This window comes from Manis javanica, chromosome 9 (genome assembly GCF_040802235.1).
Source record: "Manis javanica isolate MJ-LG chromosome 9, MJ_LKY, whole genome shotgun sequence".
Classification (NCBI taxonomy): domain Eukaryota; kingdom Metazoa; phylum Chordata; class Mammalia; order Pholidota; family Manidae; genus Manis; species Manis javanica.
Genome location: NC_133164.1, coordinates 41,253,366 through 41,271,526, shown reverse-complemented (window position 1 = coordinate 41,271,526; position 18,161 = coordinate 41,253,366). Strand labels below are relative to the sequence as shown.

The 18,161-nt window shown below is 41.1% G+C and overlaps 1 pseudogene; it reads left to right on the top strand.

Annotated features, from left to right (window-relative positions):
• The first annotated feature begins 560 nt into the window (after positions 1 to 560).
• The window catches only part of LOC108408713 (Y-box-binding protein 1 pseudogene), a 42,091-nt pseudogene continuing 24,490 nt past the window's right edge, over positions 561 to 18,161 (top strand).

Here is an 18,161-nt window from a genome sequence, read left to right as displayed (position 1 = left end):
TTGTTCTCCTTCTCTTCCAGTCTCTCCTCCACCTTGTTCTCCTTCTCTTCCAGTCTCTCCTCCACCTTGTTCTCCTTCTCTTCCAGTCTCTCCTCTGCCTTGTTCCCCTTCTCTTCCAGTCATGCCACTATTTTGCTCCATAGGTGCCGACTCCACTTCAGATAAATCTCCCCCATATCCTAGTCCCCTGCCTTCAAGGTTGTATCCCCCACTACCAAGGTCGCCTCCTCCATCCCCTCCTTCAAACCCGCCGCCGTCTTACTCACCGTGGGTGGTGCCCAAATGGTCTAGCCCTCCCCTAACCCACTCTAAGTCACAGTGGTCTCAGGCTCATGTGATAGCTCCTCTGAGGGAGGTAGCGGGGGCTGAAGGGGTAGTGCAGATTCATGTTCCCATTTCCCTGGCAGACTTGTCCCAAGTAGAGCAGTGATTGGAGTCCTTTTCCTCCAACCCTGTAATGTTCACCAAACAGTTTAAATATCTTACTGGAGTTTACAAGCTCACCTGGCACGATGTACATGTAGTCCTCCAAACCACTCTAACCCCGGAGGAATATGACCATGTCACATCAGCAGCAAAGCACTGTGCCAATGAGGCCCATGCCACAGAGGAGCAGGAACCTGTGGGCAGAGAAGCCATTCCTCTACAAGAACCCCTATGGGATTATAATTCTTCCGAAGGTGAAGCATGCCAGGATCACATGGTTCACTACTTATTGGCAGGTATGAACTCAACTGCCCAAAAATCTATCAATTATGATAAGCTTAGAGAAATTACCCAGAAACCTGATGAAAACACATCAGAATTCCTCAAGCACCCAAAAGAAACTCTGGGAGCTATCACTAAGATTGACCCAGCCTCAGCGGTAGGTTACTCTCTCCTGGCCATGCATTTTATAACTCAGTCAGCTCCCGACATCAGGCACAAGCTTAAAAAGGCTGAGGATGGTCCCCAGACCCCTCTAGGAGACCTGGTAGATATGGCATTTAAAGTTTTTCATGCCCGAGAGGATGAGAGCGAGAGGAGGTCAGATGCCCGAATGGCAGAACAAACTTGTGCCATAACAGCTGCTCTGCGGCCGGCTCATGGAGATCGTTGGGGTGTCCCTGAAGATTGACTCGAACCTCTGGGCCCTTGCTTTCAATGCAGTGAAGAAGGGCACTGGGCATAGAAGTGCCCCAACACATGCAAACCGACCAAACTGTGCCCCAGCTCTGGTAAGTGAGGTCATTGGAAAGTAGACTGTCCACTAGGGGGTGGTCCTCCCCCAGCAACAGAGCCCTGTGGGGGGCAGATACCCTCAAAGGACTACCCTTTAGACCTACTGGGAATCCTTGAAGATTGAAGACGCCTCGACTCAGACACCCTGATCACCCTCGCTGAACCCAGGGCTAAGCTGTGGGTAGCGGGTAAGCCCATCTCCTTTTGGTGGACATGGGGACTACCTACTCTGTTCTCCCCTCCTTTAAAGGGCCTTTATACCCTGCCAAGGTCTTTGTAGTTGGGGTCATTCGAACCTCCTCCAAACCTTTAGAGATGGGCCCAGTAGCCTGCACTTTTCAAAGCATCCTGTTTACTCATTCCTTTCTAATCATGCCTTCCTGTCCTACCCCTCTGTTAGGATGGGATTTGCTCTATAAGTTAGGAGCCTCTTATTTCCCTCCCACCTTTTAAATGCTTACAGGATGCCAGAAACTCCCTCATTGTTCTAGTAGGTGAAGGAGAGTTAGACAAGAGAGACCTGAGTCTCCCAACTCCCTGGACTGCTGTCAGTCCAGTCGTGTGGGACATCTCCACCCCCGTGGTGACAACCCACCACACCCCAGTTTTAATACGCCTTAAAGACCCATTCTGCTTCCCTTCTCGGCCTCAATTTCCTATTTCCCAGGCTCACCGAAGGGGACTACAGCCTATTATTAATCATCTACTCTCACAAGGGCTTTTAGTACCGACTAACTCTCCAGGCAATACTCCCATCTTGCTGGTGAAAAAGCCTTCTGGAGCATATCACCTCATTCAGGACCTCCAAATAATTAATGAGGCTGTTATTCCCTTACACCCAGTAGTGCCTAACCCATATACTCTTTTGTCTCAGGTCCCATCTGGTACCTCTCATTTTACTATCCTGGACCTTAAAGATGCCTTTTTCACTATACCTCTCCACTCAGAATCGCAGCCGCTACTTGCCTTCACGTGGGAAGACCCTGACACCTGTCAATCTAGACAGTTGACCTGGACAGTTCTACCTCAAGGTTTTAGAGGTAGCCCCCATCTTTTTGGACAGGCCATGGCAGAAGATCTCTTGCAACATTCAATGGGCGAGAGTACTCTCCTCCAATATGTAGATGATCTTTTACTTTGCAGCCCCTCAAAAGAAGCCTCAGTTCTAGACACCACATCTCTTCTTAATTTCCTGGCAGACATGGGATACAGAGTATCCCCTGCCAAAGCACAGCTATCTGTACCCCAAGTTACATACCTCGGGCTAACTCTAACTCCCACCACTAGGGCCTTAATGGCAGACTGAGCAGCTGCGATTAAAGCTCTCCTGCCACCTACTTCAGGAGCTGAGATACTATCCTTTCTAGGATTAGTGGGATTTTTCAGACACTGTGTGCCTAACTTTGCCCTTCTGGCCAGACCACTCTATGCGGCTGCTACAGAGACTCCTACTGGGCTGCTAACTTCACCCACTGAAGTAGCTTCTGCTTTCAATCAGTTGTGGAATGCGTTGCTCTCATCCCTCCCATTGATGCTCCCCAACTTAACTAAGCCCTTTACCTTATATGCAGCAGAGAGAGCAGGAGTGGCCACCAGAGTGCTGGTACAGCCCGTGGGGCTGGGGTGCTGTCCCATTGCCTTTCTCTCCAAACAGTTGGATGCCATCGCCAGAGGGTGGCAGCCTTGCCTCTGAGCCCTGGCAGCTGCGGGAAGTCTGGCCCGAGAAGCCCTGAAATTAATGCTCCAACAGCCCATTACTGTGTAATCCCCACACTGTTTACAAGATCTTGAGTCATAAATCCCTGGCCTCCTTGAGTCCTTCAAGGGTACAAGAATTCCACCTCCTATTTATTGAACATCCACAGGTAACCCTACACGTCTCTCCACCCCTTACACGTCTCTCCACCCCTTACACCCCTGTAAGGAGTCTCTCTAGCCTCCTTGCTTCCCATCAGCAATCAGGCAGATCAGCCCACTCATTCCTGTGTAGAGATTGTAGAAGCTCTTAGAAAACCTAGAGAGGGCCTACAAGACATGCCCCTCAAAAATCCTGACTTGACCTTTTTTGTAGACGGAAGCTCAGTGAAGGGGAGTGATGGGGTGTGAAAGGCACCCTATGCAGTAGTGACTCTGTCGCAAGTGATAGAAGCAAACCTACTCCCATCTAGGACCACCTCCCAAGAAGCTGAATTAGTAGCTCTTATCCGGGCATTACAGCTGGCAGCCAGGAAGAGGGCCACAATTTACACTGACTCTAAATATGCCTTCCTAATTACACACACTCATGCTGCGATTTGGAAGGAAAGGGGCTTCCTTACCACCAAGGGAACCCCAATCATCAACAGCAGGGCTATCAGCTGCCTGCTGTAGGCCCTACAGGACAGCAAGGAGGTGGCCATCATGCATTGTAAAGGACATCAGACTGGAAATGATCTGGTAACCAGAGGTAATGCATTGGCAGATGCCATGGCGGATCAGTTAACATCGGGGTCTAGCCCACCCTCTGTGCTGTGTATTTCCTCCTCTCTACTGCCCCAATACCCTGATGATGAATGGCAACTGCTCTTACATCAAGGGGGTGTGTTAGGAGATCAGGGATGGATATATCTTGGGGGATGAATTGCCCTCCCCCAAACCCAAGGCAGAGATACCATATCCAAAATTTATCAGTTCCTACACATCGGGTCGGAGGCCATGCACCGATTTCTCTCCCCCATATTTGCCCCCTTACAGTCTCCGCAAGGCCATAAATCAGGTGCACCAAACCTGCACTACTTGTCATAGCATCATGTCTCAAGGTGCTCTGAAAACCCGGGTGGCCCTCTACCAGATGAGAGGAAAAATCCCAGGACAAGATTGGCAGGTCGATTTCACCCACATGCCTAAGCATAAAAAGCTCTGGTATTTACTAGTTCTGGTTGATACCTTTTCAGGGTGGATTGAAACCTTCCCCACCAGCCAAGAAACAGCCTCAGTAGTGACACAGATGTTGGTGGTGCATATCATCCCCTGTTTTGACCTGCCTGCCTTGCTACAGTCAGACAACGGGCCTGTTTTCATCTCTCGGGTCACTCAACTAACAGCCGAGGCTCTCAACATCACCTGGAACCTCCATATACCCTATCACTCCCAATCGTCAGGTAAAGTTGAAAGGGCTAACGGTCTCCTAAAGGACCAATTAACTAAGCTGTCTCTAGAGATAAAGCTCTCGTGGCCCGATCTTCTCCCCATCGCTCTCGCTTGACTATGTGCTGCCCTTGGGAACCTGTTGGGCTAAACGCATTTGAGCTGATGTATGGCAGGCCCTTCTTACTGAACACAAGCCTTCCTGCTGCCTCTCCTCCTTTAGCCTCCTACCTTCCTTATTTTTCACTGTTGAGACATCTTCTCAGAGAACACATAGACTAGCTCCTACCCCAGCCCATGTTTGTCTGACAACTCAGAGGACAGGGATCTCCTTCAGCCAGGAGATGAGGTACTTCTAAAAGAACTCCAGCCTCAATCGCTCCAGTCTCGCTGGACAGGACCATACACTGTAATCCTCACAACCCCCACTGCTGGCAAACTATCAGGACACCCTGCATGGTACCATATTTCCTGACTAAAAAGAGCCCCCCTTCCCAATGATGTTTGGCAAGCAGAATAAGTTGGACCTCTATGGATCCAACTCCAAGGGGCTCCTCATCCTACTCTGCCTCCTACATAGTGGAGTAGCCTCACCCTCTCCTGTCAGGTATCGATTTGAAGCCACCCAGCAATACACCATAAAAAAATGGGCGGGTAGAAGATATGATTGGGACAGCCTTTTGTGAAGTTGACAATTGTCAGCCCGTAATTGCCCTCCCTCTTAACTAAGTTTGGTACCCTGATGGAGAGACACCTACCCACATGGCCCTCTGCTTCACCTTTCAGCAAACACGAAAGTGCAGAACACAGTGGGACAAATAAAGTTTTGGGTGCCCCTGGGCCTCCTGTGTCATGAATTGGATGGTAGAAGGTCACTTGGGCGATAGCTGCCATATGCTTACTTTTCAACACTGGGCACCCTGGGCAAAGAGGTATTTAAACATCAAGGACCCCTTACATAATCGCTGGAATGAGGGCATTACAGGAGGTGTTTATTTAAATAATTTTCAAGCATACCCCTGCCAGACTTACCTAGAGGTAAGTACCCCCAAATATCTCAAAGAAGTAGAACAGGCCTTTAAAACCAAAGAAATCCACCTACAGACTCACATACAACAAAAGGCTTGCCTTTTCTTGGTTAAGTCTCCTGCAAGAGGGGCTAGATTTATTCCGACACACCCTCCCCAATACATCCTTGACACAATGCTTCCTCTGCACTTCCCTTATAGAAACCTCTGTGGTGGCAGTTCAGATACCATCAAGAGAGAGCCTACCCTGCCCCCCAAGCCCTCCCTCAAAGCCCAAACTTATTGCTGAAGTACTGTTATTCAAAACACATGAAGCAAATGTAACCTCAAGACATCACTACAAGCAGCCTTCCTTTCTCTGCTCCCCACCAGGCACTTTCCTGTAGTGCAATGGGACCCTATACGAAACCAACTTTGCAAATGCTTCTTGCCTGTATGGGGGAGCTGAGTTCACCAACTCCTGGGCCTTAGAATCCCATCACAAGAGAGCAATCCTGCCTTTAGTGGTGGGGATCTCCCTCACTTCCTCCATTCTAGCCTTGGGAGTGAGCACTGGTGCCCTAGGTTACAGTATTACAGCCCTAGAAAAACTAGAATGATGGCTTGAGGTAGCTGTCCAAGCATCAGCAGCCTTTCTGGCATCCCTCCGGAGGCAAGTCACCTCCTTGGTCCAAGTAACCCTCGAAAACCACTACACTTTTAACCTCCTTACTGCAGAGAAGGGAGGAACCTGTCTATTCCTCTGAGAACAGTGTTGTTAATATATCAATGAGTCGAGACTTGCAGAGCAGAATGTTCACAAACTGCAAGAACTAAAAAAAGAACTCCAGGGAACTGGCATATCAGGTAATAACCCCTACAGCTAGTTTCAATCACCTATTATAGACTGGTTAGTGCCTCTTCTCGGCCCTGTTGCAGCAATCTGTTTCATACTCCTTATTGGTCCATGTGTTTTTAAGTTCCTTCAACAGCGCATAGCAGAAATGACACACATAAAAATCAATCAACTGTTGCTGTACAAGTACTCACCCCTCCTGACTGAGCCTCCAGCCATCAGTCAGGCTTAACCCCCACACACACATCACCCCTCCTCAGCTGGAAGTAGCCAGATCGAGTTGGCACCCATTATAACCAAAAGTCTGAAATGTAAGGCTAGGGGCACTGATGGGAGGAGCAAGCACATAGGACACTGATGACGTGCCAAAGTCCCCGGCTGTTGCCCCCTCCCAACCTGAAAAATGTGCCTTAGGTTAGCCAATCCTCATGCCACTGTAAACCTAAGCTCTGCCTCCCTCCATTTTCTTTAAAAACTCTCTGCCTGTCTACTTACGTGCTAATTCCCCAGCCTCCATTTCTATAGACTGGGGAAATCACGCCCGAGTATTTGCGTTCAAATAAACTACCTAGCCCTTTGTTGCCTCTCTTTGCCTGCTTATTTTGGCTAGAATTTATCTTACACATAGATTATTTTAAAACATTTAAAAGATTCATATTATTGTTTTTTTTCAAAGTTGGTTTACTCTCCTCTAATCTTTATTGCCATTATACCACATCCTTGCACATAAAACTAATGTACAATCCAGATGAAATAATACGTAAACTTCTACTTCTTATTACTTCATTAACTGGAATTCTTTTAACCCTGACTTCTTTGCCCCATGGGAGAGGCTTTAATTCCTTCCTAATTCTTTTTATTAGCAAGTATCCCTAATGGCATAACACAAAGAGCATTAGGTTTGTAGAAAAATCAACAATGAAGAACTATGATCATACCTAATCTATAAACTCTGTAATCTTCAAAAGACTACTGCCTTATCTCTTTAATGTTTTATTCCTCCTTTAACAATGACAATCATAGTTCTGTTTTGAGGATTGTAAAAATTCAAGGGATAAATGTGTGACAGTATTTAGCATGATGATTAAAAATCCATTCATACTTTTTAAGAGACAATTCATTCCCTTTTTCCATTTGCAACACTCAAAATGTTGAGTTTCTGGTATCTGCTATGTGTCCAAACAAAATTACTTTAAATACTAAGGAACCTAAACACAATGCCTGGGGTTAAGATTATTATATTGAAGGCTGTTACTTTACCAAGGAAATTACCAGTAGTAGTTTAAGTGGGATGGCACAAATGAAGTGATAAAGCAAAATGATACTGGGAGTACGATTTCTTTTCATCTCAACATCTAAATACCGAGAAACTAACAGAATGAAAGGGATGAGGAGAAGGATGATATTTTAATTATTATTATGCTCTCTCTTCTTCCTTCTTGATCCTGTTCTTTACTTCTATCTAAATCATGAAAACTACCAGTACAGTGATGTGGCATTTGGAATAAGCAACTACCAAAGATGGTAATTGTGGTCTAGAACATTAGCAAATAGAGGACTAGGTACTTTATGAATATTTGTTGATAAGAAAATTCAAGTTCCTTTACCTGCCATAACACTGCCTAAATGTGCAATATGGACATTTCATCTCTCCCCTCCCAGTATTTGGCTGTGCATATAAGACTCATATAAAATGAAGGCATTTCCATTGGAATGTAATCTCTAAATTCTAATTCTTAATATTTTATTACTATTGAAACATTTTTATGCCTAGCATAATGTCAGAGACAAAAAAGTGCAATATGTAAAATAAAACAAAATTTTTAACCATCAATTCATCAATGACATTTAAAATTTAAAATTTAAAATATGTGGTTCATAATAAAAATATATGATAGAGTAAGTCTATTGATTATAATTATTTAAACCGACTTGTACAGAGATGTTCTTTCTCTTTGTTTTGAAATATTGGAGAAAGGAGATGAAGAAGCAAGAAAGTGATGTAGAGAAGAGTTCTGTAGGCACTGGGGATATATTGATTAGCTTTCCAAATACTGAAATGCTAATTTTCATGAAACTGGGAAGGTAGATTTCCTGGATGTGAGCAATGCAAACATTGCTTTATCATTATGTAATGTCTTTGTCTCTTGTTTCTTTCATTGTTTCGAAGTCTTTTTTCTCTGATCCAAGTACTGCAATTCCTGCTGTTTTCTATTAATTGTATGAAATATCTTTTTCCATCCCTTCACTTTTAGTTTGTATATGTCTTTGGGTTTGGAGTGAGTCTTTTGTAGGCACTATATAGAAGGGTCTTGCTTTCTATCTATTCTTTAACTGTATGCCTTTTGTTTTTGTTTTTTATTTTTATTTTTTATTACGGTATGATTGATATACACTCTTACGAAGGTTTCACATGAAAAAACAATGTGGTTACTACATTTACTCATATTATCAAATCCCCACCCATACCCCAATGCAGTCACTGTCCATCAGTGCAGCAAGATGCCAGAGATCCACTATGTTTCTTCTCTGTGGTACACTGTTCAATCCGTGATCCCCCAAACCATGTGTACTAAACATAATACCCCTCAATCCCCTTCTTCCTCCCTCCCACCCACCCTCCCACACCCCTCCCCTTTGGTAACTACTAGTTCATTCTCGGAGTCTGTGAGTCTACTGCCATTTTGTTCCTTCAGTTTTGCTTCATTGCTATATGCCACAAATGAGGGAAATCATTTGGCATTTGTCGTTCTCCGCCTGGCTAATTTCACTGAGCATGATGTCCCCCAGCTCCATACAAGTTGTTGCAAATGGTAGAATTTGTTTCTTTCTATGGCTGAATAGTATTCCATTGTATATATGTACCATCTCTTCTTTATTCATTCATCTACTGATGGACACTTAGGTTGCTTCCATTTCTTGGCTACTGTAAAAACTGCTGTGATAAACATAGAAGTGCATATGTCTTTTTGAATCTGAGAAGTTGTATTCTTTGGGTATATTCCAAGGAGTAGGATTCCAGGGTCAAATAGTATTTCTATTTTTAGTTTTTTGAGGAATCTCCATATTGCTTTCCACAATGGTTGAACTAGCTTACATTCCAAACAGGAGTCTAGGAGGGTTCCCTATTCTCTGTATCCGCACCAACATTTGTTGGTCTTAGTCTTTTCGATGCTGGCCATCCTTACTGGTTGAGGTGATATCTTACTGTGGTTTTAATTTGCATTTAATTTGATGATTAGTGATGTGGAGCATCTTTTCATGTGTCTGTTGGCCATCTGAATTTCTTCTTTGGAGAACCATCTCTTCATATCCTCTGCCCATTTCTTAATTGGGTTATTTGCTTTTTGGGTGTTGAGGTGTGTAAGTTCTTTATATATTTTGGATGTTAACCCTTTGATGGATATGTCACTTACAAATATATTCTCCCATACTGTAGGATGGCTTTTTGTTTTGTTGATGATGTCCTTTGCTATACAAAAATTTTTTAGTTTGACATAGTCCCATGAGTTCATTTTTGCTTTTGTTTCCCTTTCTCAAGGAGATGGGTTCAGGAAGAAGTTGCTCATGCTTATATTCAGTAGATGTTTGTCTATGTGGTCTTCTAAGAGTTTTATGGTTTCATGACTTACATTCAAGTCTTCAATCCATTTTGAGTTTACTTTTGTGTATGGAGTTAAACAATAATCCAGTTTCATTCTCTTGCATGTAGCTGTCCAGTTTTGCCAACACCAACTGTTGAAGAGGCAGTCATTTCCCCATTGTATGTCCATGGCTCCTTTATCATATATTAATTGACCATATGTGTTTGGGTCAATATCTGGACTCTCTATTCTGTTCCACTGGTCTGTGGCTCTGTTCTTGTGCCAGTACCAAATTGTCTTGATTACTGTGGCTTTGTAGTAGAGCTTGAAGTTGGGGAGCATAATTCCTCCTGCTTTATTCTTCCTTCTCAGGATTGCTTTGGCTATTCGAGGTCTTCTGTGGTTCCATATCAGTTTTAGGATGATTTTCTCTAGTTTGTTGAAGAATGCTGTTGGTATTTTGATAGGAATTGCATTGAATCTATAGATTGCTTTAGGCAGGATGGCCATTTTGACAATATTAATTCTTCCTATCCATGAGCATGGGATATGTTTCCATTTATTGGTATCTTCTTTAATTTGTCTCAGGAGTGTCTTCTAGTTTGTGGAGTATAGGTCTTTCACTTTCTTGGTTAGGTTTATTCCTAGGTATTTTATTCTTTTAGATGCAATTGTGAATGGAATTGTTTTCCCGGTTTCTCTTTCGCTAGTTCATTGTTAGTGTATAGGAATGCCACAGATTTCTGTGTATTAATTTTGTATCCTGCAACTTTGCTGAATTCAGATATTAGATCTAGTAGTTTTGGAGTGGAGTCTTTAGGGTTTTTTATGTACAATATCATGTCATCTGCAAGCAGGGACAGTTTAACTTCTTCCTTACCAATCTGGATGCCTTTTATTTCTTTGTGTTGCCTGATTGCCGTGGCTAGGACCTCCAGTACTAGGTTGAATAGAAGTAGGGAGGGTGGGATTCCTTGTCTTGTTTCCAATCTTAAAGGAAAAGCTTTCAGCTTCTCGCTGTTAAGTATAGTGTTGGCTGTGGGTTTCATATATGGCCTTTATTATTTTCAGGTACTTGCCCTCTATACATATTTTGTTGAGACTATTTATCATGAAAGGATGTTAAATTTTGTCAAATTCTTTTTCAGCATCCACGGAGATGATTATGTGGTTTTTGTCCTTCTTTTTGTTGATGTGGTGGATGATGTTGATGGATTTTAGAATGTTGTACCATCCTTGCATCCCTGGCATAAATCTTACTTGATCATGATAGATGATCCTTTTGATGTATTTTTGAATTTGGTTTGCTAATATTGAGTATTTTTGCATCTATGTTCATGAGTGATATCGGTCTGTAATTTTCTTTTTTGTGGTTTCTTTGCCTGGATTTGGTATTAGAGTAATGCTAGCCTCATAGAATGAGTTTGGAAGTATTCCCTCCTCTTCTATTTTTTTTGAAAACTTTAAGCAAAATGGGTATTAGGTATTCATTAAATTTTTGATAAAATTCAGTGGTGAGGCCATCTGGTCCAGTGGTTTTTTTTCTTAGATAGGTTTTTCATTGCCACCTCAATTTTGTTGCTGGTAATTGGTCTTTTCAGATTTTGTCTTTCTTCCTTGGTCAGCCTTGGAAGATTGTATTTTTCTAGAAAGTTGTCCATTTCTTCTAGGTTGTCCAGTTTGTTAGTATATAATTTTTCATAGTATTCTCTAATAGTTCTTTGTTTTTCTGTGGTGTCCTTAGTGATTTTTTCTTTCTCATTTCTGATTCTGTTTATGTGTATAGACTCTCTTTCTTTCTTGATAAGTCTGACTAGGGGTTTATCTATTTTGTTTATTTTCTCGAAGAACTAGTTCTTGCTTTCATTGATTCTTTCTACTGTTTTATTCTTCTCAATTTTATTTATTTCTGCTCTAATCTTTATTATGTCCCTCCTTCTACTGACTTTGGGCCTCATTTGCTGTTCTTTTTCTAGTTTCATTAATTGTGAGTTGAGACTGCTCATATGGGATTGTTCTCCTTTACTGAGGTAGACCTGTATTGCAATATACATTCCACTTAGCATGGCCTTGGCTGCATCCCACAGATTTTTGCGGTGTTGAATTATTCTTGTCATTTGTCTCCATATATTGCTTGATCTCTGTTTTTATTTGGTCATTGAGTCATTGGTTATTTAGGAGCATGTTGTGAAACCTCCATGTTTTTGTGCAATTTTTCTTTTTCTTTGTGTCATTTATTTCTAGTTTCATACCTTTGTGGTCTGAGAAACCAGTTGGTACAATTTCAATCTTTTTTAATTTACTGAGGCTCTTTTTGTGGCCTAGTATATGATCCATTCTTGAAAATGTTCCATCTGTACTTTAGAAGAATGTATAACTTATTGCTTTTGTGTGTAGAGTTCTGTAGATCTCTTTTAGGTCCATCTGTTCTATTGCATTGTTCAGTGCCTCTGTCTCCTTACTTATCTTCTGTCTGGTTAATCTGTCCTTCAGAGTGAGTGGAGTGTTGAAGTATCCTAGAATGAATGCATTGCATTCTACTCCCCCTTTCAATTCTGTTGGTATTTGTTTCACATATGTGGGTGCTCCTGTGTTGGGAGGGAGCATATATATTTATAATGGTTATACCTTCTTGTTGGATTGATCCCTTTATCATTATTTAATACCCTTCTTTGTCTCTTGTTACTTTCTGTGTTTTGAAGTCTATTTTGTCTGATACAAGTACTGCAACTCCTGATTTTTTCTCTCTGTTAGTTGCATGGATAACTTTTTCCATCCCTTCACTTTTAGTCTGTGTATGTCTTTGGGTTTAAAGTGAGTCTCTTGTGGGCAGCATATAAATGGGTCTTGTTCTTTTATCCATTCACTGACTCTATGTCTTTTTGATGGTGCATTCAGTCCATTTACATTTAGGGTGATTATCCATAGGTATGTACTTACTGCCAAATTGTGGCTTTAGATTCATGGTTACCAAAGGTTCAGGGTTAATTTTCTTACTATCTAAGATTCTATCTTAACTCACTTAATATGCTGTTGCAAACACAATCTAAAGTTTCTTTTCTTTTTCTCCTCCTTTTTCTTCCTCCTCCATTCTTTATGTCTTAGGTATCATATTCTGTATTCTTTGTCTATCCCTTGATTGACTTTGGGGATAGTTAGTTTAATTTTGCATTTGCTTAGTAATTACTATTCTACTTTCTTTACTGTGGTTTTATTAACCTCTGGTGACAGCTATTAAACTTTAGGAACACTTCCATCTATGGCAGTCCCTCCAAAATAGACTGTAGAAATGGTTTGGGGGAAGTAAATTCTCTCAGTTTTTGCTTATCTGTAAATTGTTTAATCCCTCCTTCAAATTTAAATGATAATCTTGCTGGATAAAGTAATCTTGGTTCCAGGCCCCTTTGCTTCATTGCATTAAATACATCATGCCACTCCCTTCTGGCCTGTAAGGTTTCTGCTGAGAAGTGTGATGTTAGCCTGATGGGCTTTCCTTTGTATGTGATCTTATTTCTGTCTCTGGCTCTTTTTAATAGTCTGTCCTTACCCTTAATCTTTGCCAATTTTATTATTATATGTCTTAGTGTTGTCTTCCTTGTGTCCCTTGTGTTGGAAGATGTTGCACTTCCATGGCCTGAGAGACTATCTCCTTCCCCAGATTGGGGAAGTTTTCAGCAACTACCTCCTCAAAGACACTTTCTCTTCCTTTCTCTCTCTTCTTCTTCTTCTTGTATCCCCATAATGTGAATATTGTTCCGTTTGGATTGATTACACAGTTCTCTCAATATTCTTTCATTCTTAGAGATCCTTTTTTCTCTCTGTGCCTCAGCTTCTTTGTATTCCTCTTCTCTAGTTTCTATTTCATTTATCATCTCCTCCACCATATCCAACCTGCTTTTAATACCCTCCATTGTGCTCTTCAATGATTGGATTTCCTACTGGAATTCATTCCTGAGTTCTTGCATATTTTTCCATACCTCCATTAGCATGTTGATGATTTTTATGTTGAACTCCCATTCAGGAAGAGTCATAAGGTCCTTGTCATTTAGGTCTTTCTTAGGAGTTATATTAATTTTACTCTGGGCCAGGTTACTTGGGCATTTCATATTTGTATATGGCACCCTCTAGTGTCCAGAAACTCTACTCTCTAGAGTTGTTCCAACCCTGAAGAAATGTCAGGGGTTGCAGGGGAGCAGTATTGGTGCCTGGGGGAGGAAATAGCTATTTCCTGCTTCCCAGATGCTATGCCTGTCTCCACTGCCTGAACCAGTGGGCTGTGCACACAGGTATAAGCTTTTGTCCCTGAGAAGCTGGATATGGATCCCTGATTTCCACAAGTGGTGGGAATCTCAGTCTCTCCAGGAATTCTGCCTGTATTAGCTTTCCAACCCTGTAATCACATGAGTATCATGAAAGCACCATGAAATGTAAGTTTGTACTCCCAGAGCAGATCTCCGGAGCTTGGTATTTAGCAGTCCCAGTCCTTCCACTCCCTCCATGCTCTGTTTCTCTTCCTCCCACCAGTGAGATGGGGTGGAGGAGGAGCTTGTGTCCCACCTGGCCACAGCTTTGGTACATTACCCTGTTCCGTGAGGTCTGCTCTTTTCTCCCGGGGTATGCAGTCTAACACAGTCCTCTTTCCTGTTGCTCTCTCAGGATTAGATGCACCAACTATATTTTCTAATGGTATATGGTTTTAGGAGGAAGCCTCTGTCTCTCCTCTCACACTGCCACCTTTAATCCCAGTCCCTCCTGTATGCCTTTTGATTGGTGCATTCATTCCACTTATATTTAGAGTGATTATCAATAGATATGCACTGATTGCCACTGCAGGCTTTAGATTTTTGGTTACCAAAGTTCAAGGGCAGCTTCTTTACTATCTGTCTAACTTAACTTGCTTATTATGCTATTTCAAACACAATATTAAGGTTCCCTTTTTCCTCCCTTGTTTTTCTTCCTCCTGTACTCTTTACATATTGTGTCATATTATGTTCTCTTTGTGTATCCCTTGACTGACTTTTTTTGTAGTTGGTGTAAACTTACATTTGCTTTGTAATTACTTAGTCTACTTCTTTTCCTGTGGTTTAATTTTCTCTGGTGACAGTTATTTAGCCTTAGAAGCACTTCCATCTATAGAAGTCCCCTTAAAATACACTGTAAAGATGGCTTGTGGGAGGTATATTCTCTCAGCTTTTGCTTATCTGGTAATTGTTTAATCCTTCCTTCAAATTTAAATGCTAATTTTGCTGGATACAGTATTCTTGGTTTGAGGCCCTTCTGTTTCATTGCATCAACTATATCATGCCACTCACTTCTGGCCTTTAAGGATTCTGCTGAAAAGTCTGATGATAGCCTGATGGGTTTTCCTTTGTATGATCTTTTTTCTCTGTCTGGCTGCTTTTAATATTCTGTCCTTGTCCTTGACCTTTACCATTTTAATTATTATATGTTTTGGTGCTGTCTTCCTTGGGTCTCTTGTGTTGAGAGATCTGTGCACTTCCATGGCCTGAGAGACTATCTCCTTCCCCACATTGGTGAAGTTTTCAGCAATTACCTCCTCAAAGATACTTTCTATCCCTTTTTCTCTCTTTTCCTCTCTGGTACCCCTATAATATAAATATTGTTCCATTTGGATTGATCACACAGCTCTCTTATTATTCTTTCATTCCTAGAGATCCTTTTTTCTCTCTGTGCCTCAGCCTCTTTGTATTCCTGTTCTCTAATTTCTATTTCATTTACCATATTCTCTACTTCATCTAATCTGCTTTTAAACCCCACCATTGTATATTTCATTTCAGAGTGTATTTTTCAAAATTTATATCTCCTTCTTGAAGTCCTCCCTGAGATCTTGAATACTTTTCTATAGCTCCATGAGCAGGTTTATGAATTTTATTTAGACTTTTTATCAAGAAAATTGGTGATTTCAGTTTCAGTTATCCCTCTCCTTGATGTTTGTAGAATTTTGGTTTGAACCAGATTCTTTTGCCATTTCATATTTCTAATAATTACTATGGAATAATAACTTTGTTTAGGTGGCACCCTCTATTGCCAAGAAGCTCTACTCTCAGGAGCTGCTCAGCACCTGGAGCAATGGCAGGGGTTGCAGGCCAGTGATACCTGCACCTGCTGGGAGGAAAGAGCTATTTCCTGCTTCCTGGCTACAGTGCCTGCTTCCACTACCAGAGTCAGTGGGCCAAGCTTGCAGGGAGGTGCCTCGGCATTATGTCCCTGTAGCTGCCACATGCAAGGCTGCTCCGGCACAATGGCAGGGTCAGCAGGTGAGTAGACTAGTGCCTGCTGGGAGGAAGGGGTGGCAGGCTGCATATCACAGTGAGAGTCCTTAGCACTGCATTGCTAGCCAGGGAATGGTGTGCCTGAATCTCTTGAAAGTCCCAACCTTCTGGGTTGAGTGTGCCTGGACAATATTGTCCACCTGTCCTTTCTCCTGAGCAGCAATCTCTGTGTAATCCTTGCTATATCAGCACCCCTCTCACTGTTGGAAAGTCTTTCAAAATGCCTACCTTTCTTTTGTCCTAGAGCAGCCTGTTGTGGATACCTGTCCTCCACAATGGGCTGGGTTCTCAGTCTCTCTGAGAATTCTGCCTGTCTTTGATTTCCAACCCCTCTAATCTCCGGATCACTATGTAATGAGGGTTTTTTTTCTTCCAGAGCAGATCTCCAGGGGTGGATGTTTAGTATTACTGGGCTTTTACCCCCTTCCCACTCCATTTCTCTTTCTCCTGCCTGTGAGCTGGGGTAGGGGAGAGATTGGATCCCACTGGATGGCATCTTTGCTACTTTACCTTTTTCTGTGAGGTTTTCCCCAGATGTAGGTAGTCTGTCAGTCTTCAGATTGCTCTTTCAGGATTAGCTGTATTTGCTGTATGTTTGTGTTATATTTCATTTGGAGGAGGTTTCTGCCTCACTTCCCACACCATCTTTTTCCACCCTCCCTGAGACATATATTTTGTTTATCCATCATCAAGTAAACAATACTGTACCAATTTATAAGGTAAGGAAATACCTTTAATGTTAATAATCTGTTCAATTTTACAAATTTATATATGTGATCTAATTGAGATAATGTACATTGTTGTTTTAATCACTATTTACCTATGGATATATCCAAATTTGTGGAGGTAAAAGAAATTTATAGGTGTAGTGAGAATATATGTAAACATTATTATTGATTTCAGATATTATTGATTAGATTTCATTTATTGTTAACTTTCAAGTATGGACTAACAAATCCAAAAAAGGTAAATATATATTATTTTTCTCTACAGGCTATGGGGCAAAAGAGCTACTATTAACCTAATAGCTAAAACCATAATTTTCAGGAAGGTGAACAAATCTTTAAGTGGGATATAGGAATCCACTAAGATGTTTTTCTTAAACCCCATATTGGGTGACAACTAACCATCATACTTTCTTCAGAGATTGTAACAACTTCACTTATCTTTGGTAAAAATGTTTCAATATATGTAACATTTACAATAAACTTACTAAAGGAGATTTTGTTTAAAAATAATGTTTATTTGAACCATTGGAGTACTACTATTTCTTAAATGGGTAAATTTAAGTAAAGGGGAATCACCATACTTTGAAAAATAAAATAAATATATATATTTTAAAGTTAACTATTTATCAAAATATGAAACTTTCTTTAAGCTAGCCACGATCCTGACCTTATTTTTCACTGTGCACATTATTTTGCAATTTCCACAGTCAATCCATGTGTTCGTAGCTTCTAAATCTATTTAGAACTTAGTTTCAAAACATTTTATAAGTTTTGAAGTAAGGCCTTGATATATATAAAGGTCAAAATGAATAAGTTTATTGGCCTTGATGTGATGAATATCACTAATCTTATATAACACAAGAAAATAAAGAGTAGCATTAGCATTATTTTGCAAGTGTACGCAGTTTTGTACTGGTGTTACCTCTCAGAATCCTAAAGAGAATTCTTCAAGAGAAACTTCATAAAAGATAACTAATTACTTCCTCTTTGAGATGAGTATAGTATTAAATTAAAACTACAATAAATTGAAAAACACAAATATTAAATTATACTTGTCTATGCTGATATTGCACATTTGGATAGCCATAATGTTACTCTTTATGTAATACTCTGTACTAAAAACTATTTTACAATACAAAAAACAAAAGGACAATTTATACATACAGCAAATCCTTAGAAGTGATATGAAACAGAAGGAGAAATAATCTTCTACAAAATTATACAAGCTGCAGATAAAGTTAGCCTTTAAATTAGTAGAAGTTATAAAATATTAAGACAGGAAAAAAACTAGATCATTCCACATCCACATACGGTGTTTTAAATAGATGTTTTAATAGATAAGAGAT